The following is a 27,481-nucleotide window of genomic DNA, read 5'->3' as shown; positions in this document are numbered from 1 at the left end:
TCACCATTATTAGGAGTAAATATTGAACACTTCATAGGCAGGATTACTTTGCTAGCGTGTGAGATGAGTGCAGTTGTGCAGTAGTTTGAGCATTCTTTGACATTGCCTTTCTTTGAGATTGGAATGAAGACTGACCTTTTCCAGTCCTGGGGCCACTGCTGAGTTTTCCAGATTTGCTGGCATATCGAATGCAGCAGCACTTTCACAACATCATCTTTTAGGATTTGAAATATCTTGACTGGAGTTCCATCACCTCCACTAGCTTTGTTCTTAGTGATGTTTCCTGAGGCCCACTTGACTTCACATTCCAGGATGTCTGGCTCTAGGTGAGTGATCACATCATCATGATTATCGGGGTGGTGAAGATCTTTTTTGTATAGTTCTGTGTATTCTTGCTACCTCTTCTTAATATCTTCTGCTTCCGTTAGGTCCATATCATTTCTGTCCTTTACTGTGCCATCTTTGCATGAGATGTTCCCTTGGTAACTCTAATTTTCTTGAAGAGCTCTCTAGTCTTTCCCGTTCTATTGGTTTCCTCTATTTATTTCCATTGATCCCTGAGGAAAGCTTTCTAATCTCTCCTTGCTATTCTTTGGAACTCTGCATTCAAATGGGTATATCTTTCCTTTTCTCCTTTGCCTTTTACTTCTCTTCTTTTCATAGCTATTTGTAAGGCCTTCTCAGACAAGCATTTTGCCTTTTTGCATTTCTTTTTCTTGGAGATGGTCTTCATCACTGCCTCCTATACAATGTCATGAACCTCCATCTATAGTTCTTGAGGCACTCTATCAGATCTAATCCCTTGAATTTATCTGTCACTTCCACTGAATAATTGTAAGGGATTTGATTTCGGTCATACCTGAATCATCTAGTAGTTTTCCCTAGTTTAAGTCTGAATTTGGCAATAAGGAGTTCATGATCTGAGCCACAGTCAGCTCCCAGTCTTGTTTTTGGTGATTGTATAGAGCTTCTCCATCGTGGCTGCAAAGAATATAATCAATCTGATTTCAGTATTGACCACATGGGGATTTCCATGTGCCTAGTCTTCTATTATGCTTTGGAAGAGGGTGTTTGCTATGACCAGTGCATTCTGTTGGGAAAACTCTATTAGCCTTTGCCCTGGTTCATTCTGTACTCTCAGGTCAAATTTGCCTGTTACTCCAGGTATTTCTTAACTTCCTACTTTTGCATTCCAGTCCCCTGTAATGAAAAGGATATTGTTTATGGGTGTTAGTTCTAGAAGGTCTTATAAATCTTCATAGAACTGCTCAACTTCAGCTTATTTAGCATTATTGGTTAGGCATAGACTTAGATTACTGTGATGTTGAATGGCTTCCTTTGGAAACAAACAGAAATCATTTTTTCGTTTTTGAGATTGCATCCAAGTATAGCATTTCAGACTCTTTTGTTGACTATCATGGTCACTCCATTTCTTCTAAGGGATTACTGCTCACAGTAGTAGATATAATGGTCATCTGAGTTAAATTCAGCCATTCCAGTCAGTTTTAGTTTGCTGATTCCTAAAATGTTGATGTTCACTCTTGCCATCTGCTGTTCAACCACTTCCAATTTGCCTTGATTCATGGACTTAACATTCCAGGTTCTTATGCAATATTGCTCATTACAGCATCAGACTTTACTTCCATCACCAGTCACATCCACAACTGGATGTTGTTTTTGCTTTGAGTCTGTCTCTTCATTCTTTCTGAAGTTATTTCTCTATTGTTCTCTAGTGGCATATTGGGCACCTACTGACGTGGGGGTACTTCCCTGGTAGCTAAGATGGTAAAGTGTCTGCCTACAATGAGGGAGACCTGGGTTCAATCCCTGGGTCAGGAAGATCCCCTGGAGAAGGAAATGGCAATCCACTGCAGTATTCTTGCCTGGAAAATCCCATGGATTTAGGAGCCTGGTAGGCTACAGTACATGGGGTCGCAGAGTCGAACATGACTGGGCGACTTCACTTTCACTGACCTAGGGAGTTCATCTTTCATGTCTTATCTTTTTGCCTTTTCTTACTGTTCATGGGGTTCTCAAGGCAAGAATACTGAAGTGGTTTGCCATTCCCTTCTCCAGTGGATCACGTTTTGCCAGAACTCTCCACCATGACCTGTCTGTCTTGGGTGGCCCTACATAGCATGGCTCATAGTTTCATTGAGCTAGACAAGGCTGTGGTCCATGTGGTCAGACTGGTCAATTTTCTGTGATTGTGGTCAGGGACAAATGGTAGGAGTGCAGGTAGAACAGAGCGTGATCTTGGCAGAATTGAGGCCATTCACTTAGTCCAACATCCTCACTTCTCTGAACTCTCCAGACAGAAGTGAGAAGACTGCTTATCTTCACAGATATTCTAGGTTTCTTGCCTTGAGGTCAGTCCTGGAAATCCATGCAAGTGGTCAGACATGACTGAATGACTGAACTGAACTTGCAGGCAGGATTAGGAATACAGAGAGATATAAAAACTCTTCCAAGTTGTAAGAGATTTATGCTTCATTTGAAAAATTGCTAACTAGAGTACTATCCTTTTCAAGAAATACATGTGTGTGCTAAAATTGTATTTAAAACAATAAAAAAAATACAAGCAGCTCATACAACTCAATACCAGAAAATCAAACAACCCAATCAAAAAGTGGGAAAAAAACCTAAACAGACATTTCTCCAAAGAAGACATACTGATGGCTAATAAGCACATGAAAAGTTGCTCAACATTGCTCATTATTAGAGAAATGCAAATCAAAACCAGAATGAGATACCGCCTCACACCAATCAGAATGCCATCATCAAAAAGTCTACAAACAGTAAATGCTGGAGAGGGTGTGGAGAAAAGGGAACGCTCTTGAAAAAAGAAAAAAAAAAATTAATCAAATTTGGTCACATGAAATTTGGATATAAATGCAGAACTTCAGAGATTCCCTTCCCTTCTTTTTGTAACCCAAAACTCAGTTGATCATTTTGTATATTACAGTTTAAGAGATGAAATGAGCCTTATATTGTGTTGTATTAAATCCTATCCTTAATGCAGTTTATTTTCTAATTAAAGATATAAAAGTATTTAATCACAATTTTAATTCTGCTATAATCCTTTCTTCTCTAACTTCATCAAGGGCAGTAAAAGAAAAGTATTTATTTCCTCCATGAAATATCATAGAACTACAATAAAGATTCAATTCTGTGTATGTTTCTAGTGCAGTAACTGAAATATGATCTTCCAGAGGATTCTAAGCTCAATAATATATTGTGTGTGGTAACTTAATTTTGTAGAATATCATCAGAATGCTTTCTTCTCAAAAATTTTAAACATGATTGACCATGAGATTCTGACTCTTTTTCTTTTAGTCTTGATTAAGTGTGTTCAGAGAATATAAACTAACTAAATATGAGCCTATATCAGGTGGTGTTAAAAATACATAGCTAAAGAAAATATACCACATAGTCTACATTAATTGGTGAAATACAAAATTGACCATTCTTTTGTAGGATTGTATACAATGATGATCAACTCTGACAGTTCAAAAGATAATGAATAGCTGACAATTATAGTTAACATTTGATAAAATTAAAAGAATTTTAGCTTTATTTTCATGTTAAAACATTGTAGTCTAAAATACTAAAGATAGTATGTTATAGTACTGTCTAAGCATACTAAACATACCAGTCTAAACGTACTAAAGATAGTATGCTTCAGTACTTGATTATTCCATAGGCTAACTGTTGCTTGAAGCAGAATAACTACTATTTTCAGATTTTGTCAAATTTTACATAGATTTAAATTTATTTCATACTAAACATACTAAAGATATCTTATTATAAGGCACCTTCTTTATAAGATACAAAGAAAGCTGTTGTATTTGACTATAATTTATAATCCTGTGTCTGTATGATATATTTAGAACTCCCCACTAACCTGGGATCATAGCTAGTGGTTATTTCCCTCAATTTTTTTTTTTTTTTCTTTCTCTCCTCCTTCTTTTCCTCTTTCTGTTCTTCCTAAGAAGGGGGCAATGAAGAAGAGGATGAGGTGGTTGGATGACATCACCGACTCAATGGACATGAGTTTCAGCAAACTCTGGGAGATGATGAAGGACAGGGAAGCCTAGTTTGCTGAGTCCATGAGGTCACAAAGATTCAGAAATGATTGAATGACTAAGCATGCACAACAACATAAATGCAGTTATTTAACTCATGCTGAATAATTGAGGCGAGCATAGCCTTGCCTCTCAAAACTAATAGTGACTATAAAGTCTTTGTTCAAGTTTATAAGACATAATAATTCATAGTCTTAGTCTTGGAACAGGAAAATCTAGTTTAGAAGAATTATGTGGAATTAAAGAAATAAGTTGCCAAATATTACACGCATCATGAATTTATTAATCATAAGTCATTGAAAACACAAAGGTACTTAACTTGATTATTCCATAGGCTAATGGTTGCTTTTAGCAGAATAACTACTATTTTCAGATTTTGTCAAATTTTATATAGATTTAAATTTATTTCATGAAATGCAAACTAAATGTATATATAATTTTGAATAACATAATTTGGGCTAGATTTCCAAAGCCACTGTCTCCCCCTATAAATCCACCTGGCATTCTCATGCCAAATTTATTTGTCTAGATGGGCCTAATTGAATAATGACATTTTTACTGGTCAGAAACTTAGAAGGAATGAGCCCAGTTTCCACTGCTATTCAAGACTCTAAATTGTTTATTCATCTAATTAATTGGGTGTTATCATCCACTAAATTGCTTCTGCTCCTATCATACTGGTCCTTTCAGCCCTCCAATTCAGAATCTATATCTTTACTATATATTCCCACATAGTTTCATGGGACACTGAGTCCTGTCTTTCAAAATTTGACATTTTGTTGCATTTTTTCACTGTAAAAGGGAGCACAGTCTTAGGCTGGTTGCTCTCATCTGTGTTATTACTTGGCTAATTGATATAATAATGTCTCCCTTCTGAAATAGACTATAATTCTTTGATAAAGATTTTATGTTTTACAGTACTGCAAATTTCTTTTTTGTTTAATTTAAAGTATAACACTACATATGCACATGATAGATAACAGATTTTACAGATAAAATATAGACAGTAAGTTACAATATATAATTACTTTTAGCATGACCTACTAATATTTGATTATACACATATGGGACATATGTTTTATATCTTATTTTGTAGATGACATGCATGAAGACAAGGGATGTTAAAGAATGCAAACAAATTTACATAACTAGCAAATTACAAAGCTTATATTCAAATCCAGGGATTCTAATTTTATATTTGTTCTCAAAAACTATTATAACTAATTATGTTATTTATAAAAGCTAAGGTGCATAAAGGCAAACCAAAAATCCAAGGAACGATATTGTGAGTATATCTTTCCTGGTGGTAAAGAATCTGCCTGCAATGTGAGAGAACCAGGTTCAATCCCTGGGTCAGGAAGATCCCCTGAAGAAGGACATAGTAACCCACTCCAGTATTCTTGCCTGGAGAATTCCATGGACAGAGGAGCCTGAGAAGGCTACAGTTCATGGGGTCACAGAGTCGGACCTGACTGAGCAACTAACACTTTCACTCTTATAGTATGAGTGTTTGTCTGTGGTGTGAATGAAAATTGTTGCCTGCAGTATCAGGAAACAAAGATTTCAGCCCATAAGTCACTAAAGCTGCCTCCCCTCACCATTGTGAGACCCAAGGGAACTCAGGATGGAGATAAATGGGCCGCCTACCACCAAGCCCTCAGGTATTGCAGCCACCCTCAATGGCGTGCCCTGAGGGAACCCAGGAAGGCAAAAGAGCAGGATATTGGCCCCAGATAGGTGAGAAGCTATCAGGAGAATGATTTCAGTGAGTCCAGACCCTTGTATCTTCTCATCCATACATAGAAAAGTGCTAAACTGATTAACTTGAACCATCTGGTTTTCTTTAATTAATGGTAATTTTCTGATGTTCCAACTACCTGGTCTTTGTTGCAAATATCCCTATATATCTTGGATCCTCCCTTTCTTCTTTGGAGTAGTCCCTCAGAGCTACTCTGAGAGACTGTCTCCCAGGCTTGAAGCCCTTAGAAAGTCTGTTAAATAAAACATGATTCTCAACTTTTAGGTTGTCTGTATTTTTCAGTCAACCGTGGTGTTGGAGAGGATACATTTGAAAACATAGACTTGATTATGTTCATAAATTTAGCAGTGCTAACATAATTTTGGTAAATGATCTATGCATTTCAAAATGTAAACACTCTGTCTTTAAAGTGGGTAATACACTTGTTTGACAAAATTTAGGGTACTCTGTTCTACTATTACCAAGAAAATATTATAATTTTATGCATTTCTGTTGTAGTCACGCGTTCCGGGAAACAAACTCACTCAGAAGGACAATGCGGATAGTGGAGTGCAGTTTATTACACCGGCAGGCCCAAGGCAGAGTCTCCTCTTAGCCAAGGACCCTGACCAGTTTTTGTGAAAACCTTATATACCCTAAGTGTCCTTGCTCAAACCCACCTCCCCAAATTCCTTGAAACTAGTCTGGACAAGGTAAAAGAGAGATACGATCAAGGTTAACCCATGATTCATGTGTCACAAGACTAGATAAACAGTGGACATTTAGCAACAGGACTGTGGTCATATCCTGATAAACATAATGGAATTTATGACTTTGTTTGTTACAGAGATAATTAGCATATTCTCTTAGGCAACAGAGAGTCCAAGTACAAGTCCGGAGGCTCCTTTATCGGGGGTCTGGTTTCCCATTGGTATGCCATTTCTACAGACACCAGGCACAAAGTTCAGAGTAGGTTGGGAGGGTGACCATGCGTGCAGCTAATGTTCGCAGCCTGGCCTAAGATGGAGTCCAGCTCTGTCTGTTTCCTCCTTCATTTCAACTGATTTTAGTTTATCAAACTATTATTAAATTTATCTTTAAATATGTAATTTCATTTTTGCATTATTAAGTCTAATTTTTATTACAGATAGAGGTACAATCAACTCTTTCCCCATTATATATTTCCCAATATATATACTTAACATACAAATATTAATTATAAAATGAGACTCACCTAGCAAATTGTTTCCAATATGTTCACCATTAATCAATTTTTTTAAAAAAAGTCATTTTCGAAGAACTGCAATGATTATGTACAAAAAAGTGTTTAAAATCCTCCCATAATTTTATGAAAGTGTACACTGTTGCACTGAAGTTAAGAATCTATTAGTTGGCATTATATTTTTTAAGTTACCTGACAAAAACAAAATTCTGATTCCTTCACACTTTGTAAGTCTTGTAACAGACTCCAGAAAAATGGGTTTCAAGACAAACCAGCCTGAGAAAATAAGCCCTGGGTTTTGCCAAAAAAGTACCTGAGGTTTTTTGAGAAAGCTGCAAGCTTTTCCAAGATTGTTATAAGCTGGTGCTTATCCGATTGAACTCGGTCTCAACTCATGCATTCTGTAGCTCTGATGAAAACATGCCTGTCCTCTACGAAATTTTACTACAGAAATATAGCAACGAAGCACAACGATCAATCTGTTAATTATCTAGGATCCTGTTATTTACAATCCTGTTCATGAGTCCTCAAAAAGAAAGGAGTAAAACTAGAATCTTATATATATATAACTATATGTAAGGAATTCCACTCAAAAATGCTCTTCTGGAAAACTCAAGGGAGTGCTAATTTGCTTCTAATTAACAAGAAACATTGGCTTTTTAACAGTCTGCTTATCTGATTCAAAAGTTAGTCTGGTATCTTTTGCAGAAAGACAAGATATATGCATCTTCAAGTGATAGGGTGTTAACTCTTTTTAGAAATACTCCACATTTCCTTACAGAATTGTGCTTTCAGATCAAAGAGCAAGAAGGTACAGGGAAGGACATTACATTGTATAAAAACAAGTTTTTCCTCCATAAATACACTAGGCTTTGACAGCTTTTTATGGAGTTCATTATGTTATTAAGGCTTCAAAAGAAATAGTATATGAAGGCATAAAGATTAGTGAAACAGTATGTATTTGTATTTTTCTTTCTAAAACACTCCCAGAGTAATCTGCATGTTCTCAAGTTGAGTCCCCAACACACGCTTCCTTGTTTTGCTGCTTTATCTTCCCCACCTGTGAGTACCTTGAGAACTGAGACTGTGTCTTATTTCTGTTTCTTTTTCAGGCAGCATCTGTAGCAGTTTGTTTCTAAAGAATACTGCACAAATATTTTCAGTATTAGATAAAGAAGAAGGATGGGAGGAGGGTAAGTGTAAGTTTTATAAATAATACTAAAAATAAATTCCATACCACTCTCAAACAAAAGTATTTACTTATATTTCCATGAGTTTTAATGGATTTACTTTGAGATTTAAAATTCCATGTGTGTGCTTAGTCGCTCAGTCGTGTCCGACTCTTCACGACCCCATGGACTGTTGCCTGCTAGGCTCCTCTACCCATGGGATTCTCCAGGCAAGAATACTGGAGTGGGTTGCCATTTCCTCCTCCAGAAATCTTCCTAACCCAAGGATCGAACCCAAGGATCAAACCCAGGTCTCCCACACTGCAGGCAGATTCTTTACCGTCTGAGCCACCAGGGTATGTGAAGTCAATATGAACTATGATTTCCTAATTCCAAAATAACACATTCAAAAGACATGTCAATTTGCTCATCTTTCTCACTAAGAGGACTTGGTTGACAAATGAATAAATCAGCTGGTTTTGACATGCTTATGGATCTGAAATTAATCTAGTTCAGTTTTCCCAGTCAATATAATTAGATGTTATATATTATATGGGAATATTTATTAAACAATTAAAATTATAATTAAAATGTGTAGTCATAACCTACTACATATCAATAATCCACACACCCAATCAGAAATAAGCAGTTTTAATATTGTTATTTTGTGTGCGTGTATCTGAAATATGCAATTTACTTGGTTTTCCAATTCTGAACATTATAATTTTAATTTAATAGTTCACAAATTTAATTTTCTAAGTAAAATAATATGGTGTAGACACAGTGAAAGCATTTTTTAACTCAGAACCTTATGAAAGTGACAAAATAATTTATGAACATGACCTCTAGTATACATTTGTTACACATTTTTGTTGTTGTTTAGTAGCGATTTTGCACTTGACTCTTTTGCAAACCCATGGACTGCAGCCTGTCAGGCTTCTCTGTCCATGGGATTTCCCAGACAAGAATACTAGAGTGGGTTGCCATTTCCTTCTCCAGGGGATCTTCCCGACCCAGGGATTCTACCCGCCTCCGCTGCATTGGCAGGCGGATTCTTTATCACCCAGTCACCAGGGAAGCCCTTGTTACACATTACATAGTGTAGTATATATTAGTTTGGCCATAGATGTGTATAAGGTAATTAAGAGACTTCAGATCTTAACTCTTGACTTTTTAATCACTCTAAATGATTTGAAAATCCTTAATAAGTGAAGCTAAGCTATTACTTTTGTCCTATTTTATTTTTATCTCTTAGTAGTGGCATTATCTATGGACCACAACCCCCAAAAAAATCAGGTCCCGTACAAAAACCTGCCTTAATGCATACTCTCTCCACTCTATTGTCTTACCTTTTTTTTTTTTTTTTTATAGATTTGCACATCTATATTTTTGAGAACTATTATATATGTGTGTGTATATATATTTGTGTGTATATATATATAATTGTTTCCTACATTTTGAAAAATAAATAAGATATAGTAAGTGGTTCATTAAAAAAAGGTGTTTTGGTAACTTCTTAATTTATTCTTTCACTGCTAAGATTCCTCTGTACTGGTGCGTGCTGCTCTAGTTCAATTATTTTGTCTGTTGTATACCATGCCATGTGTGTGTACACCATAGTGTATGTATATTGTCCACTTTTCTGTGGATTTACACTCAGTGTTTTCTAGCTTTTTTTCTATTATGAATAGTGCTGCCTGGAAACATCTTTTGCATGTCTCCTCTCAAACACATACAAAAGCTTTCGTTTTTTTACATTTCTAGGAGTTAGAGCACTGAATCATAAGGTATATGATTATCTTTAGCAGATAATGTCAGTTTTCCAAAGTGATTGTCCCAATTTATACTCCAACATACCTTGTGAATTCTCATCCTTTCCAACATTATCAGATTTTATTTTTATTCTATATATGTATGTATGTACTGTCAATCAAATGAGTATAAAATTGAACCTTCCTGTCTTAAAGGGCATTTTTTCCTACTCACAAATAAGGTTGAGTACCTAACTTTGCTTGTTTATTGGGCATATGTTTTTCCTCTTCTGTGAATATCCAACACGAATGAATACCTCTAAATTTCTGTTTTCTGTATAGGTTAATCATTAAATGTGCACTGACTTACTAGTTAATATTATTAAATAGTTTAATAAGTGTCACTATGTCATATAGAGTTATATAACATAACATACATACACCTTACAATATTTATATCATCAAAGCATTTTAGAAGAACAGAATATTTACTTTAGTGAATGATATAACATTCATGCTTTCATAGATGATTCTTAATGGGTGAATAATACAAATAGAACTGTTTGTACCTCATCTTGCTGTATGTTTTGTATTCTGATTAAGCAGTTTGAATTCCTGATATTATCATGAATTCTGGAAGCTCCACTCTATAACACAATGAGTGGAGTTATGCCCAGAATTGAGCACAGCATTTGGGCACAATCTATAATACACTGATAATTATATAATATACATATATAATTTTACATTATACTTAATGCATTTATTTGCTTACTAATTAATGATACATATATTACCTGATGACTATGCATATATATGCTAAGTTCTGGAGATACTTGAGGAGACAACTATTTCACAGTATTTATACTCAGAGTTTATAGTTTAATTAGTAACACTGCTAAAACATATATTTTAGAAGGTACAATGATGACTGTCTTGCAGCTATAATGGGAACACAAGTTATAAGGTTTTATTCAACCACTTCATGAAGAGTCTTAGAATGAGTTTAAACCCCTTCAAAATGCACTTAACAAGCTGGAGTATTCTAAGTAAGTTACTGTCCAACACTGTTTACTATCCAACAGAGAAAGAAAACATTAATCTCTGGACTTGTCTGTTTCATTGAACCAGAATTGTATCCATACTAGTAAAAAATCAACAAGTTATACGCCCCACAAAGTTGTCAAATAGCATAGACTAGAGAAAGTCAAGTCTAGGACTGTACTGACAAAATACCTTGACATCTTTTGCCTTTTTCTAAGTCACAGATAAGTTTTCTCACACTATTTATAAGTGAAAAGGTAATTATAGGCAAGAACATTACAATTAATGTAGCTTTGATAACAGTGTAAATTCATTAGGACTTTTGAAAGGATTAAGGTCAAAATTATTTCTAAGTTACTGATTGGTTCTTAAAGGGCAAACTGACATAAAGTGGGGTCAAGTAGCCTAGATGTTAGGGAAAATAAGAATGAATGGATAGAAGAAAAAGTTAATTGCCCTGGAAGAAAACAAAGGAGGCTTATAGCCAATGACTTCTATGAGAGAAACTATAACATTTAAAAAAAAAAAAAAAAGCAGTGGATCTACTACATCAGATACAAAATTTAAATTATATTATATTGTTTACCTGGGCCTCAAGGGTCATTCTAGGATTCAATGGCCCTATACTTGTTTTTCCTTGTTCTGATAAGACCATCTCTTTACCGATCAAACATAATGGAATCTAGAAGAACCCTGAAGGGCCCAAGTACAGAACCAAGTAGTTAATGGTTAAGATAACTGAGTCACAGATTCAGAGTTTGATGCACATTTCTTAGTTGTTTTACAGATACTGCAACTGCAACCAGAGCTGAAAAAAGCTAACCGCATGATGACCAGACTATAGCTATTACATAAGCTGCTCCAACTTGAGCAGTACTGAATCTATGGCTAGCAAAATTCCAAGAACTGGCATCAGGAGTATGGAATTAATGTTATTGCTCACAGTAATCTATATCTTTGTGGGCATCAACATAATGGTAGCTTCACTACATGTTTAAGTGGGCAACTAAAATTTTTAACAAAGAGACGCATGTTGACAATTCTCACAGAGTGCCCTATGTCAGAATGAAGAAGTTACAAAAGGTGAAATGCACTCTAATCCTATAGAAATGCAATGATGTTCTGTCAAGTGGGGATTTATAAGCAGTTTTTGGTAGGAAAGACTCTCTGCATGAAGAACCCTTTTGTCTTAAACTAAAACCAGGTACTGCATTCTTTACTCACATCCAGCCCAAGAACACTTTTCAAATCTTTTAATCACATGATATTTTGCCTAACTTGTCAATTCTTTCTATATATCAAAGAAGTAGAAATGAAGAATAAGTAACTAACAGATAATCATATATCTTCCCTAAGTTACCCTTCAGTAATTTCACAAACTCTGTGACCAAACTGTGAATAATTTAACATCTAGAGGAAGATCACAAGAAATCAATGAGCCCACACACAGTGGGAGGATGGTGATGATTCTGACTCCCATCTCAATGATTAACTGAGATTACTTCTCTCCTTCCCTTTAAAAGTTTCATTGACTGAGTAGAATTTTAGAGGCAGTTTTTGAGGGATGCTGAATCCATCATCTTCCCAGATTTCTAGCAATTTGATTAAAGGCACCTTTCCTTTGCTTCCAACATTTGTCAGTATATATACTTTAAGTGTTGAGCAGTGGGACCCAATTCATCTGATAACAGTAGTAGGCACTTTGAAGATACATCTGATTCTGTTTGATATAATGTTTCATCTCTTCCCTTGAATTAAGGTATGGAGACCATCTATAAATCAACAATTTCTAAAGACTGAATGAAGAAGAACATATCAATTTATTTTGAAATTTCATATTCTTCTCCATGCTAGTGATATTATGAATGCCATTCAGAAACATCCTGAAAAGTCTATGAGGATTTGTAGGATGGCAATGAGATGCAAGACCTGAGGTCAGGTCATAAATATAAATAACTGAAAGATTTCTATTGATTATCACTACTCAACATGATTGATTATCAACATCTAGGCTACTCATCACCAATGTCTATTGTTTTTTTCTCCTAAACATTTCTTGAATATTTTCCCTTCATTTCTTCATTTTATTTTATGTCATTTTTGGACTGCACTACCACCACAGCTTATGTCCTAGTACTCCAACCACTAGTCTAGTTACCCTCATATGCACTCATCTTCTTTTGTCAGGGTTTGGGAGTCTTTGGCAAAGGTGTGGATCTACAGTGGCCTGCTGCAGGGTCAAGAAATTGACTGCAGCCATCCTGGTAGGCACAGCATCCTGTTCCTGAGAACCCCATGAACAGTATGAAAAGGCAAAAAGGTATGACGAAGATGAACTCCCAGGTCGGCAAGTGCCCAATATGCTACTGGAGAAGAGCAGAGAAATAGCACCAGAAGGAATGAAAATGCTGAGTCAAAGCAGAAACAATGCCCAGTTGCGGATGTGTCTGATGGTGAAAGTAAAGTCTGATGCTGTAAAGAACAATATTGCACAGGACCCTAGAATGTTAGGTCCATGAATCAAGGTAAATTGGAAGTGGCCACATAGGAGACGGCAAAAGTGAACATCGACATTTTAGGAATCAGTGAACTAAAATGGACAGGGGTGGGAGAATTTAATTTAGATGACCATTTTATGTACTACTGTGGGCAAGAATCCCTTAGAAGAATGGAGTAGCCCTTACAGTCAACAAAAGAGTCTGAAATGCAGTACTTGGGTGCAATCTCAAAAACGACAGAATGATCTCTGTTCATTTCCAATGCAGCCCATTCAATATCACAGTAATCCAAGTCCATGCCCCAATTACTAATGCCAAAGAAGCTGAATTTAATGGTTTTATGAAGATCTACAAGATCTTCTAGAACTAACACCAAAAAAAAAAAAAAAAAAGATGTCCTTTTCATCATAGGGGACTGGAATACAAAATAGGAAGTGAAAAGATACCTGGAGTAACAGGCAAATTTGACCTTGGAGTACAAAATGAAGCAGGACAAAAGCTAACAGAATTTTGCCTAGAGAAGGCACTGGTCATAGCAAACATTCTCTTCCAATAGCACAAGAGATGACTCTTCACATGGACATTACCAAATGGTCAATATTGAAATCAGATTGATTATACTCTTTGCAGCCAAAGATGGAGAAGCTCTATTCAATCAGCAAAAACAAGATGAGGAGCTGACTGTGGCTCAGATCATGAACTCCTGATTGAAAAATTCAGACTGAAATTTAAGAAAGGAGGGAAAACCACTAGGCCATTCAGGTATAACCTAAATGAAATCCCTTATGATTATATAGGTCTTCATAGAACCATTCAGCTTCAGCTTCCAAATTGGGAAAGGAATATGTCTAGGCTGTATATTGTCATCTTGCTTATTCAACTTATATACAGAGTATATCATGTGAAATGTCAGGCTGGATGAAGAACAAGCTGAAATCAAGATTGCTGGGAGAAACAGCAACAACCTCAGATATGTGGATAACACCAACCTTATAGCAGAAAGCGAAGAGGAACAAAAGAGCTTCTTGATGAAGGAGAAAGAGAAGAGTGAATAAGGTGACTTAAAAGTCAACATTCAAAAAATGAAGAGCATGGCATGTGGTCCCATCATTCATGGCAAATAGAGGGGGGAAAATGGAAACAGTGACAGACTATTTTCTTGGGCTCCAAAATCACTGCAAATGGTGACTGCAGCCATAAAATTGAAAGACGCTTGCTCCTTGGAAGAAAAGCCATGACAAACCTACACAACGTATTAAAAAGCAGAGACATTACTTTGCCAACAAAGGTCCGTCTAGTCAAGGCTATGGTTTTTACAGTGGTCATGTACGGATGTGAGAGTTGGACTATAAAGAAAGCTGAGCACCAAAGAATTGATGCTTTTGGACCGTGGTGTTGGAGAAGACTCCTGAGAATCCCTTGGACTGTAAGGAGATCAAACCAGTCAATCCTAAAGGAAATCAACCCTGAATATTCATTGGAAGGACTGATGCTGAAGCTGAAGCTCCAATAATTTGGCAACCTTATGTGAAGAGCCAACTCATAGGAAAAGATCCTAATGCTGAGAAAGATTGAGGGCAGGAGGAGAAGGGGATAGCAAAGGATGAGATGGTTGGAAGGCATCACCGACTCAATGGACATGAATGTGAGCAAACTCTGCGAGATAGTGAAGGACAGGGAAGCCTGGAATGCTGTAGTCCTTGGGGTCACAAAGAGTTGGACATGACTGAATGAGTGAACAACAAGAACAACAACTGTGTTGTCTTGCACAAGTAATTTAACTGAAGTGAATTTCTGTTGAGAGAGAAGTACAAATAGACAAGGGAAGAGAGATAAAATAATGAGCCAATGAGACTGAGGCAGACTTCCCAGGTGGCACTTATGATAAAGAAACAGCCTGTCAATTCAGGAGATGGAAGAGACACAGGTTCAGTTCTTGGTTTGGGAAGATCCCCTGGAGGAGGCATGGCAACCCACTCCAGTATTCTTGCCTGGAGAATCCAATGGTCAGAGAAGCCTGGAGAACTGTGGTCCATAGTATTACAAAGAGTTGGACTTGACTGAAGTGACTTAGCACACACACAGCCATACATTTGTGGTTAAAGTGTTAGTTGCTCAGTCGTGTCCAACTCTTTGTGACCCCATGGACCATCGTCCACCAGGCTCCTTTGTCCATGGAATTCTCCAGGCAAGAACACTGGAGTGGGTAGCCATTCCCTTCTCCATGGGATCTTCCCAACCAGGTATCCAACCCAAGTCTTCTCGTCAGAGCCACTGGGAAGCCCACATTTAGGGTATCCACTCTTTAAAAATTAAGTAGCTATTTCACAGAAGATGGTGCTATTGCAAACCACATTTACTGCTCTAAAAGGGAGAGCACAGACTGATATAAATGTACATGGTATCAATATGAATGATAAAAACACAGTTAATGTATTATAGCAATAACATTTGGAGCTAGAGATTTAATGCTTATTTCAAATATTAATTTGTATTTTACTTCATAATGTGCATAGTTGTTTTGAATATGTGTTTATAGTGAACATGGCAGGAGAAATAAAAGTATGTATTTTAAAAAATAAATACTCTGTCAAGTACACAACTTTACATGAATAGTTTCTCTAAAACTTCTGAAAGTGAAATATTGGCAAAATATCTTAAGTGTCTTATGTTTGCAACAGACATCTGACTATTGGGAATATTTGGCTTGTTAACCCCATCTGAAGAAATATACAGATGGGTGAAAATTTTGTCAGTTACCTCGGGAGTTATGAAAATTTCTTAAAGCAAGAGGGCAAACACCAGTGCTTCCTAATAAGCCCACCAACCTCAATTCACAGATTTTCCTCAATGATTCTGTTATCTCAGTCTGGCATATGCCCAGCTCGTTACAGCTGTGTGTTTGTAAAATCACCTCTGGGTTTGCAGATTGGCTTCTTTCCAAGACCCTGCAATCAATGACCCTGTCTTTCTATTTAATGTTAAGTGTGGCTTGTAGGTGTCACTGATGGAATTGTTCAAAAAGTCAGATGTGACTCTGGTAACAGATTAAGCTTTATCTTTAATTAATGGATTTGTGAAAAGAAAAGAAAATCCAAAACTACAAGCTTTTCATAACCTAGACAAAGGCAACTTGACATTTGCATTGAAATCCTTTCATTTTGTCTTTTACAGAATAATGCCTTCCCTTTATCTTTAAAATTAAACAATGTATCATATTCTTTGAAGAAAAAAAATCATATCACTGTGAGTCATGATAAAAGGTGCACTGCAGAATTTTAAGTGTAGGCAAAGAACTTTGTTAAAGTAAACCAAACCAGGTCACAAAATTTGTATGTTTGGGGTGTTTGTGCAATGTCATGAGAAACTTGCTATACAGTATTTCGTTTTTTCATTTTTAAATAAATTATAATTACCACTGTGAATTTCTCTTTAATATGTGCACTTAAAAATGTGTTTTAAAATTTTTGCGACCTTTAGGCTGAGTTTGGTGTTTTGATTGGTTACAGAATTTCAGCTAATTTATAATTCTGCAATAAATATATCTTTATTTCATGAAAATTAACGTATGGACTAAAATGTTTGTTAGTGCCCTGGTCCTTGGTGCAGGGTTGGGGGCCATGAGTGTCTGCCTGGGACCTTTTGAAGGAGGTCACCATTATCTTCATTACCTCCACCATGGTTTGGCCTCAGGTCAAGCAACAGGGAAGAAACATAGCCTGGCCCCTGACAGAAAATTGGATTAAAGACTTGCTGAGCATGGCCCCACCCATCAGAACAAGACCCAGTCTTCCCCTCAGTCTCTCACATCAGGAAGCTTCCATAAGCCTCTTATCCTTATCCATCAAAAGGCAGAGAGAATGAAAATCACAGTCACAGTAAATTAACCAAACTGACCACTTGGACCATAGCCTTGGCTAGCTCAATGAAACTAGGAGGCATGCCATGTAGGGCCATCCAAGACAGACGGATCATGGTGGAGAGTTCTAACAAAACGTGGTCCGCTGGAGAAGAAAATGGCAGACCACTTCAGTATTCCTGCATTGAGAACCCCATGAACAGTATGAAAAGGCAAAAAGATAGGACACTGAAAGATGAACTCCCCAGGTCGGTAGGTACCCAATATGCTACTGGAGATCAGTGGAGAAATAACTCCAGAAAGAATGAAGAGATGGAGCCAAAGCAAAAACAACACTGAGTTGTGGATGTGAATGGTTATGGAAGCAAGGTCTGATGCTGTAAAGAGCAATATTGCATAGGAACCTGGAATGTTAGGTCCATTGAATCAAGGAAAATTCAGTTCAGTTCAGTTCAGTTGCTCAGTCATGTCGGATTCTTCGTGACCCCATGAACCACAGCACGCCAGACTTCCCTGTCCATCACCAAATCCCAGAGTCCGCTCAAATCCATGTCCATTGAGTCAGTGATGCCAACCAGCTATCTCATCCTCTGTTGTCCCCTTCTCCTCCTGCCCTCAATCTTTCCCAGTATCAGGGTGTTTTCCAATGAGTCAGCTCTTCACATCAGGTGGCCAAAGTATTGAAATTTCAGCTTCAACATCAGTAATTCCAATGAACACCCAGGACTGATCTCCTTTAGGATGGACTGGTTGGATCTCCTTGAAGTCCAAGGGACTCTCAAGAGTCTTCTTCAATACCATAGTTCAAAAGCATCAATTCTTTGGCACTCAGCTTTCCTTATAGACCAACTCTCACATCCATACATGACCACTGGGAAAACCATAGCCTTGACTAGGTGGAACTTTGTTGGCAAAGTAATGTCTCTGCTTTTTAATATGCTGTCTGGGTTGGTCATAACTTTCCTTCCAAAGAATAAGCATTTTTTAATTTCATGGCTGAAGTCACCATTTGCAGTGATTTTGGAGCCTAGAAAAATAAAGTCAGCCACTGTTTCCACTGTCTCCCCATCTATTTCCCATGAAGTGATGGGGTCAGATGCCATGATCTTAGTTTTCTGAATGTTGAGCTTTAAGCCAACTTTTTCAGTCTCCTCCTTCACTTTCATCAAGAGGCTCTTTAGTTCTTCTTCACTTTCTGCCATAAGGGTGGTGTCATCTGCATATCTGAAGATATTGATATTTCTCCAGGCAATCTTGATTCCAGCTTGTGCTTCATTCAGACCAGCATTTCTCATGATGTACTCTGCATAAAGTTAAATAAACAGGGTGACAATATACAGCCTGTAAGTACTCCTTTTCCTATTTTGAAACAGTCTGTTGTTTCATGTCCAGTTCTAACTGTTGCTTCCTGACCTTCATACAGATTTCTCAAGAGGCAGGTCAGGTGGTCTGGTATTCCCATCTCTTTCAGAATTTTCCAGTTTATTGCCATCCACAGAGTCAGGGGCTTTGGCATAGTCAATAAAGTAGAAATAGATGTTTTTCTGGAACTCTCTTGCTTTTTCAATGATCCAGTGGATGTTGGCAATTTGATTTCTGGTTCCTCTGCCTTTTCTAAAACCAGTTTGAACATCTGGAAGTTCACGGTTCATGTATTGCTGAAGCCTGGCTTGGAGAATTTTCAGCATTACTTTACTAGTGTGTGAGAGGAGTGCAATTGTGTGGTAGTTTGAGCATTCTTTGGCATTGCCTTTCTTTGGGATTGGAATGAAAACTGACATTTTCCAGTCCTGTGGCAAAGCAAATTGGAAGTGATCAAACAGGAGATGGCAAGAGTGAATGTTGACATTTTAGGAATCAGCAAACTAAAATGGACTGGAATGGGTGAATTTAACTCAGATGACCATTATATCTACTACTGTGGGCAAGAATCCCTTAGATGAAATGGAGTAGCTCTCATGGTAAACAAGAGTCTGAAATGCAGTACTTGCATGCAATCTCAAAAACGACAGAATGATCTCTGTTTCTTTCCAAGGCAAGCCATTCAATATCACAGTTATTCAAGTCTATGTCCTGACCACCAATGCTGAAGAAGCTGAAGTTGAACAGTTCCAGGAGGACCTACAGGATCTACTAGAACTAACACCCAGAAAAGATGTCCTCTTAATTATAGGGGACTGGAAGGCAAAAGTAGGAAGTCAAGAGCTACCTGGAATAATAGAAACATTTAGCCTTGAAGTAAAAAACGAAGCAGGGCAAAAGCTAGTATACTTTTGCCGAGAGAATGCACTGGTCATAAAAAAACACCTTCTTCCAACAACTCAAGAGAAGACTACACATGGACATCACCAGATAGTCAATACCAAAATCAGATTGATTATATTATTTGCAGCCAAGATGGAGAAGTTCTATACAGTCAGCAAAAACAAGACCAGATGACTGCGGCTCAGATCATGAATTCTTTATTGGCAAATTCAGACTTAAATTGAAAAAAACTAGGGAAAAACACTAGGCCATTCACGTATGACCTAAATCAAATCCCTTATGATTATACAGAGGAAGTGACAAATAGATTCAAGGGATTAGATCTGATAGACAGAGTGCCTGAAGAACTATGGACCAAGGCACATGACATTGTATAGGGAGACAGTAATCAAGACCATCCCCAAGTAAAAGAAAGGCAAAAAGGCAAAATGTCTGTCTGAGAAGGCCTTACAAATAGCGGAGAAAAGAAGAGAAGTGAAAGGCAAAGGAGGAAAGGAAAGATATACCCATTTGAATGCAGAGTTCCAAAGAATAGCAAGAAGAGATAAGAGTGATCAATGCAAAGAAATAGAGGAAAACAATAGAATGGGAAAGACTACAGATCTCTTCAAAAAAATTAGAGATACCAAGGGAACATTTCATGCAAAGATGGGCACAATAAAGGACAGAAATGGTATGGAACTAACAGAAACAGAATACATTTAAAAGAGGTGGCAAGAATACACAGAAGAACTAGACAAAAAAGGTAATCATGATCCAGATAACCATGATGGTATGATCAGTCACCTAGAGCCAGACACCCTGGAATGTGAAGTCAAGTAGGCCTTGGGGAGCATCACTAAAAACAAAGCTAGTGGAGGTGATGGAACTCCAGTTGATCTATTCCAAATCTTAAAAGATGATGCTGTGAAAGTGCTGCCCTCAATACACCAGCAAATCTGGAAAACAGTAGTGGCCACAGGACTGGAAAAGGTCAGTTTTCATTCCATTCCCAAAGAAAAGCAATGCCAAAGAATGTTTAAACTACTGCACAATTGCACTCATCTCACACACTAGCAAAGTATTGCTCAAAATTCTCCAAGCCAGGCTTCAACAATATGTGAACCACGAACTTCCAGATGTTCCAGCTGGTTTTAGAAAAGGCAGAGGAACCAGAGATCAAATTGCCAAAATCTGCTGGATCAACAAAAAAGCAAGAGAATTCCAGAAAAACATCTACTTCTGCTTTATTGACTATGCCAAAGACTTTGACTGTATGGATCACAACCAACTGTGGAAAATTCTTAAAGAGGTAGGAGTACCAGGCCACCTGACCTGCCTCCTGAGAAATCTGTATGCAGGTCAAGAAGCAACAGTTAGAACTGGACATTGAACAACAGACTGTTTCAAAATTGGGAAAGGAGTACATCAAGGTTGTATATTGTCACCCTGTTTATTTAACTTATATGCAGAGTACATCATGAGAAATGCTGGGCTGGATGAAGCACAAGCTGGAATCAAGATTGCCTGGAGAAATATCAATATCTTCAGATATGCAGATGACACCACCCTTATGGCAGAAAGTGAAGAAGAACTAAAGAGCCTCTGGATGAAAATGAGAGAGGAAAGTGAAAAAGTTGGCTTAAAGCTCAACATTCAGAAAACTAAGATCATGGCATCCAGTCCCATCACTTCATGGCAAATATTGGGGAAACAATGGAAACAGTGAGGAACTTTGTTTTTTTGGGCCCCCAAATCACTGCAGTTGTTGATTGCAGCCTTGAAATTAAAACACACTTGCTCCTTGGAAGAAAAGCTATGATCAACCTAGATAGCATATTAAAAAGTAGAGATTTTACTTTGCCAACAAAGTCAGTGTAGTCAAAGGTATGGTTTTCCAGTAGTCATGTATGGATGTGAGAGTTGGTCTATAAGGAAAGCTGAGTGCCAAAGAATTGATGCTTTTGAACTGTGGTGTTGGAGAAGACTCTTGAGAGTCTCTTGGACTGCAAGGCAATCCAACCAGTCCATCTCAAAGGAGATCAGTCCTGGGTGTTCATTGGAAGGACTGATGCTGAAGCTGAAACTCCAATACTTTGGCCACCTGATGAGAAGAGCTGACTCACTAGAAAAGACCCTGATGCTGGAAAGACTAAAGGCAGGAGGAGAAGGAAATGATAGAGGATAAGATGGTTGGATGGCATCACTGACGCAATGGACATGAGTTTGAGTAGGCCCTGGGAGTTGGTGATATACAGGGAGGCCTGGCGTGTTGTTGACCCATGGGTTCGCTAAGAGTCAGACACGACTGAGTGACTGAACTGAACTGAACATGTTTGAAAATGTATATTTGTATATATTATTATGAAATTATATATTATTATATTATGTTCAAATTATATACCACACTCTTAAGCTGGGATATCTCCTTTCATCTTCTTTAGCCCTTGGTCTGAGATTTACAACATTGGATCTCCTGCTTCTTTGGCCTTCAGACTTATACTAGAAACATACGACTGATTATATACCCATCTAATCTATGTGCAAACAGCTCTCTTTCTATGGTTTTTTGTTGTTGTTGTTTATGTGCACGTACAGTTAGTCATTACATATGAAAGTTATTTTATTTCCTTAAAAATAATTATCCAAGAGCATGCCTTCTGTCACATTTCAGTAATTCAAAAGGTCACTCTACCCCGGTATACAGTAAGTTTTTTGATCAGTAAGTAATTGGATCAGTAATTTAATATATATTGAAATATTTTAACATATAATCTCATTTCCGTAGAGATAAAGACTTAAAATTGACAATATGCATCTTGAATTTTCACTTATGCTCTTTAACTGGAAAGCATAATTTGGTAACTTGTTCTTAGCTGGACAGTTTAGAATTAATTTAGAACTACTAAATGATTTTGCTTATGTAAATTGTAGATGTGTCAGGGCTTAGGTAGTAGGAACAGGAATAAATAGAATTGCTAGATTTAAGGGATATGAAAATGTATAATTAATAAAATAGATTATACGAGTTAAAAACAGGGGAAAACAAATAGTGACTCTCAAGGTTCAAGCTTGAGAACATAAGGGTAATAACTATTGACACAGGTGACAAGGAAGATAAGCAGATTACTGGGCTCAATGATGACCTTGATGTTAAAGACACTGATATTAACTGTTAGCCATCTAGTGAGAAATGTACAGTAAGAAGTTCACTCTATAAACTAGAATCTGGAGTTAATGGCTTAGTTGGAGATTTATATGGGGGAATAATCTGTGTATAGACTGTGACTGAAGTCCAGAGAGTAGATGAGAGGATTCAAGGAGAGTATATAGAGTAAGAAGAGAGGAAACTAAATTAGAACCCAGAGGACTGACAACATGTAAGAACATTACCAGGAAACCAATTCATCATTCCTGTTGGCTATAACATTACTGAAATATGGCAGAAGGCATGCTCTTGGATAATCATACTATCTCTTGTCAAAGTGAAATTGAATGAGCAAGATAAATTGACATATTGTGAGATCAAATGACAGTGATTAAGTACTGACCATTCACTGAAACACTTGATCCAATTACTTACTGTATATGAGGGGTAGTATGACCTTTCAAATGAGACTATCTGTGGTAGATGGCCTTCATTTGAAATCTTTCTTTTCTTTAAACTTGACAGAGATGAAGGAAAATTTTCAATGCTTTAAAAAATTAGAGCTTGCTATCAAGTAGCTGCTTATCAGAGAAGCTGAGATTCTGTATTTTTAAGAGATGCTAAATTAATGAAATGCTCTTATTCTGATCTACAGAATTCAGTCACTTAAATGTATTAATTACTTGGCTGGTATTTTCTGAGGAAGGACATTATATCTTACTTTCACCATTTCTTCTTTGTCTTTTTAAAAAAATATTTATTATTGCAGGCATTATGTTAGGTCCTGGGGATAAACAGATGGATAATAAAGTTTCCTAATATTTGTGATTACTGTCTAGCCAAAGAGACATGAATATGTATAGCTAATTAAAATGAAGGATGGCAATTTCTATAATAAAGGTGTGTAAGATTGTTCTGCTGCAAGCATAAACTCCTTGAGAGTAGGGATAGCTCTATTCATCACTGCACTCTCAGCAATAAGTACAGTGTCTGTGTAGGTACTTAATATTTAGTGATATCTTTATATCCTATCTTGCTCAAATGGGAACTTAATTCAACTTAGAATAGTCACAACAAAATAACATAAAATGAAAGTGGTACAATAGAGGAATGAAGAAAAAGGGATATAAAATGAATGTAGAAATGAGACCAGCTATGATCACTTTAATGACCTTTGATTTCACACTTTATTCTCAGTATAAGCAAATTTATCACTGAAAGGGATTTTGTTGTCACTTGGGAGGTAACATTTGAGAAAGCATTTGAAGAAAAAATAGACATTTTTCAGGTGAAGAATTGATAAGAATACTTTAGGCAGAAAGTATTTCACTTTGAACAGAGGTAGGTAAATGAAATAAAGTTGATAGTCAAAGGCTAAGAATAAAAGCATAACTTAGAACCAGATTAGAAAGATATTATATACATGGGAAAATAAATGTCATTATGGGCTGAACTGCTTCTCCCCAAAATTCATATACTGAAGTCCTATATCCTAACCCTCAGTATTTAAGAATGTGACTATATTTGAAAATAAAGCCTTTAAAGACACAGTTACAATGAAACAAGGTCATAAAGGCAGGCTTTAATCCAAAATAACTTGTGTCCCTGTAAGAAGAGGAGATTGGGGCATAGATACCACATAAGACACTACTAGAAGGCAGTAATCTTCGCCAAGGAGAGAACCTTAGGAAAAAAACAAACCTACTGACAACTTGATCTTGGACTTCTAGCCTCTGGAACTATAAATTTCAGAACCTAAATTTCTGTTTTTGTTTTCTTTTTTTTCAGCTATGCTGTGTGGTATTTTGTTATGGCATCCCTAATAAGCTAATATAATTCCCAAGGTAACGGGGCTACTAGCAAACATATTTGTAAGAAGAGTGATTACAGACAACATGGAATATGGGCTGAAGAGAGACTGAGAAGGATGCCTGAGTGTAGGGTTAAACACTGAGTCCTAACCTAAACTCATGTCCTTTCCAATGAGAACAGAAAGGAGAAGTCAGATGTCAGATTTATTTTTGAGGTGTAATTAACTGCCTGAAAAGTTTGGTAGAGATTGGCTTCCATAATAAGAAGACATTACTTAATAGATTTTAAATTACAACACTGAGTTGAAGGTATTAGCTAATGCCAGAAATAACTGAATTTAAATAATGCATTTTTTTTCCAGTTTGAAAATTGATTTAGCTTTCACTATGTGTGTTTGTGTAATAGGGAATGTAGTAATGAGATCAGTTTTTGATATATTGAGCTTATGGAGTCTTTCAGACATTTTCTTAAATTTCTTCAACTAAATGTAAAACAAGAGCCTTAGGCTTGGGAAAAAATTGTCATATTTAGCATTCTGATCAAGAAAATGATTACTTGGAATGAAAGATGAGCACTATATAAATTTAGGACTGACTCTATGTGTTTATTAGAAGAAATCTGCAAACTCTTCCCTCCTCACAAATACCTGGATCTAGTATCTTCTTCAGCTTGACTTTTCTCACAGTTTGTCATGCTCCATGAATAACATGTACTCTATGTTCCAGAAACAATAAAGATGGCAGTATTATCACCTCAAAAATCACTGTTAAAACACACAAGTGACAATCTTAATGCATATTGCATAATGCAATTGCATAATCACCTCTGTTAATTTTATCTTTAAAGCAGGAGAGAATCATATAGAGCAGTGGGATTTCAGTGATTGTATCTAGAAAACCAAATAAAACAAAAGAATCTTCCAAAGGAAACTTTGGCTTGCCTCAACAGTACAGGGCAGTGCTTTGCTTGACATAAAGGAAGCACTCAATAAAGGTTTATTAAATTAACGTAGTATACTCTTGACTTCGGACTCAAAGCACTTAGGCAAATGCATGATTCCCTTTCTTATTGAAAGAAAGAAGTTAGTTATGCAAACCTAATTATTTTCCATCCATGACAGAAATACCATGGAATAAAGAATGCATTCATCTTGAAATCCACTCTTAGATATTAGAGGACATAATGCAAAGGCTGCACAAAAGTTCCAAAGAGGGTGTTTTTTGAAATAAAATAATTTCTAAGTCTTTCTTAAAATCAGTGTTGACACCACTGTTGGGAACTCCGAGATGTCCCTCAAAATAATGTTTTACTTTTCCCTGTGCACTTAGAAAGAAAAATTCATGCTTCATAACTGAAAACACAAATTTGTCTATGTTGCATAATAAAGCTTAGAAATGACCAAAAAAAAATACTATAAATCTCACTGGTGAATATGCAGAATCGAAAGGAAATAACGTAGTTTTATCTTGTAAATCTGGCAGAAACAAATGCAATTCAAGAAATGTTCCAAGAAGCTGAGAACAGAGAAAAGATAATTAAATCTGTAGATTCAAGGAAAGGTGGTAGAACCTAAGACATAATTAAAAATTTTAAAATACCTTTCTTTGATGTGGAGTTTTATGTATCTTTAAGTTCTCATGTAAAATTATTTTTAAAATGTAGAATTTCTATGATAAGCATGGAAATATGAAAAGAGAAGTTAAGATAAAATTCCATCTTTGTCATTATTTGTTTTTCTTTATTAAAGAATTTGAAGAAATCACAGTTCAGGGTATGGAGGCTAGCTAAAGGAATTGGCATCTACTGCTTCACTCATCTATAACAATCGTAGATGATGAGTCAGGCCAGCAAAGGCAGAAATGGGAAAAACCAATCCATGAATCCAGCTCCGAAAAGGGAATCAAGGGGGAGCTAATGAGAGCAAAGCAGCAGGTCTAATGAGAAATGCAATATCTTTCCTGTACACTCCTTTCTGTTCTGGTTTTATTTTAATGGGAAACTGGGGGAAGTCTAAATCTATTTATGGGAGGCAGACACTTTGTTTGAGGAGCCTAATAAAATCAAGTACAGAGAGAAGATGGGAAGAGATTTGAAAGGGATGACATTAGGAAATCCATTTGGAGGCACAGACTTGGGAAAACACAGTAGTTCAGGGAAATGATTTGCAAGATTGAATCAAAACATTTTAATTATGGTCATATTATGATCTTGAAAATTTTTCCTGAGAAAATGAATAATTATATGACTTTTAACATTCTAATTTTTCCATAGGAACTGGATAAAGGCTCCCTTCAAATGAATTCCCTCAACCACCAACAATGACTTTAGCAGAGCAATACCAGAAGTATGGCTAAATAATATACATGTGAGCAATATTTCTAAATATGTGATGGGGCTTTAAAAACTGCTTAAAATATGAATATCTTATGATAAATTTAAATTGGTATCAAAGATATTATCTGTTATGAACTTAACGATTATAAAAAAAACTGTTTGTTGTAACCTGTTATATTTAACAAAGTATTGTTTCTACCTTATAATGATCAATTCAAGAATAGAATTTTCTCATTTAGTAAGAAAGAGTTACAAGCTACAATTTACAATTTCCCTTTTCAGTACATAATATAAAATGCTTAAAAACATTATAAAAATGTTTAAGGGAATACACAATAATTACATTGCTATGATTTTAAAATCAAGTTATTTTAAAAATGTAAGTTTATACTTGTGGTTAGGTTATTCTAGACACTAACTTCAAGTCTTATTTTGTATTATACAAGTCAACGATACTAAATGTATTGTCAGAACTCTGGGAGCATTTCTAGATCAGGGTATAAACATAATTTTTCAGTTGATTCTAAATTGGGTCAACTTAACAAAAAAAAAAAAAAAAAGAAAGAAAGAAAGAAAG

This window comes from Dama dama, chromosome 17 (assembly GCF_033118175.1).
Source record: "Dama dama isolate Ldn47 chromosome 17, ASM3311817v1, whole genome shotgun sequence".
Lineage (NCBI taxonomy): Eukaryota > Metazoa > Chordata > Mammalia > Artiodactyla > Cervidae > Dama > Dama dama.
Note: the sequence above shows the minus strand (reverse complement) of the source record.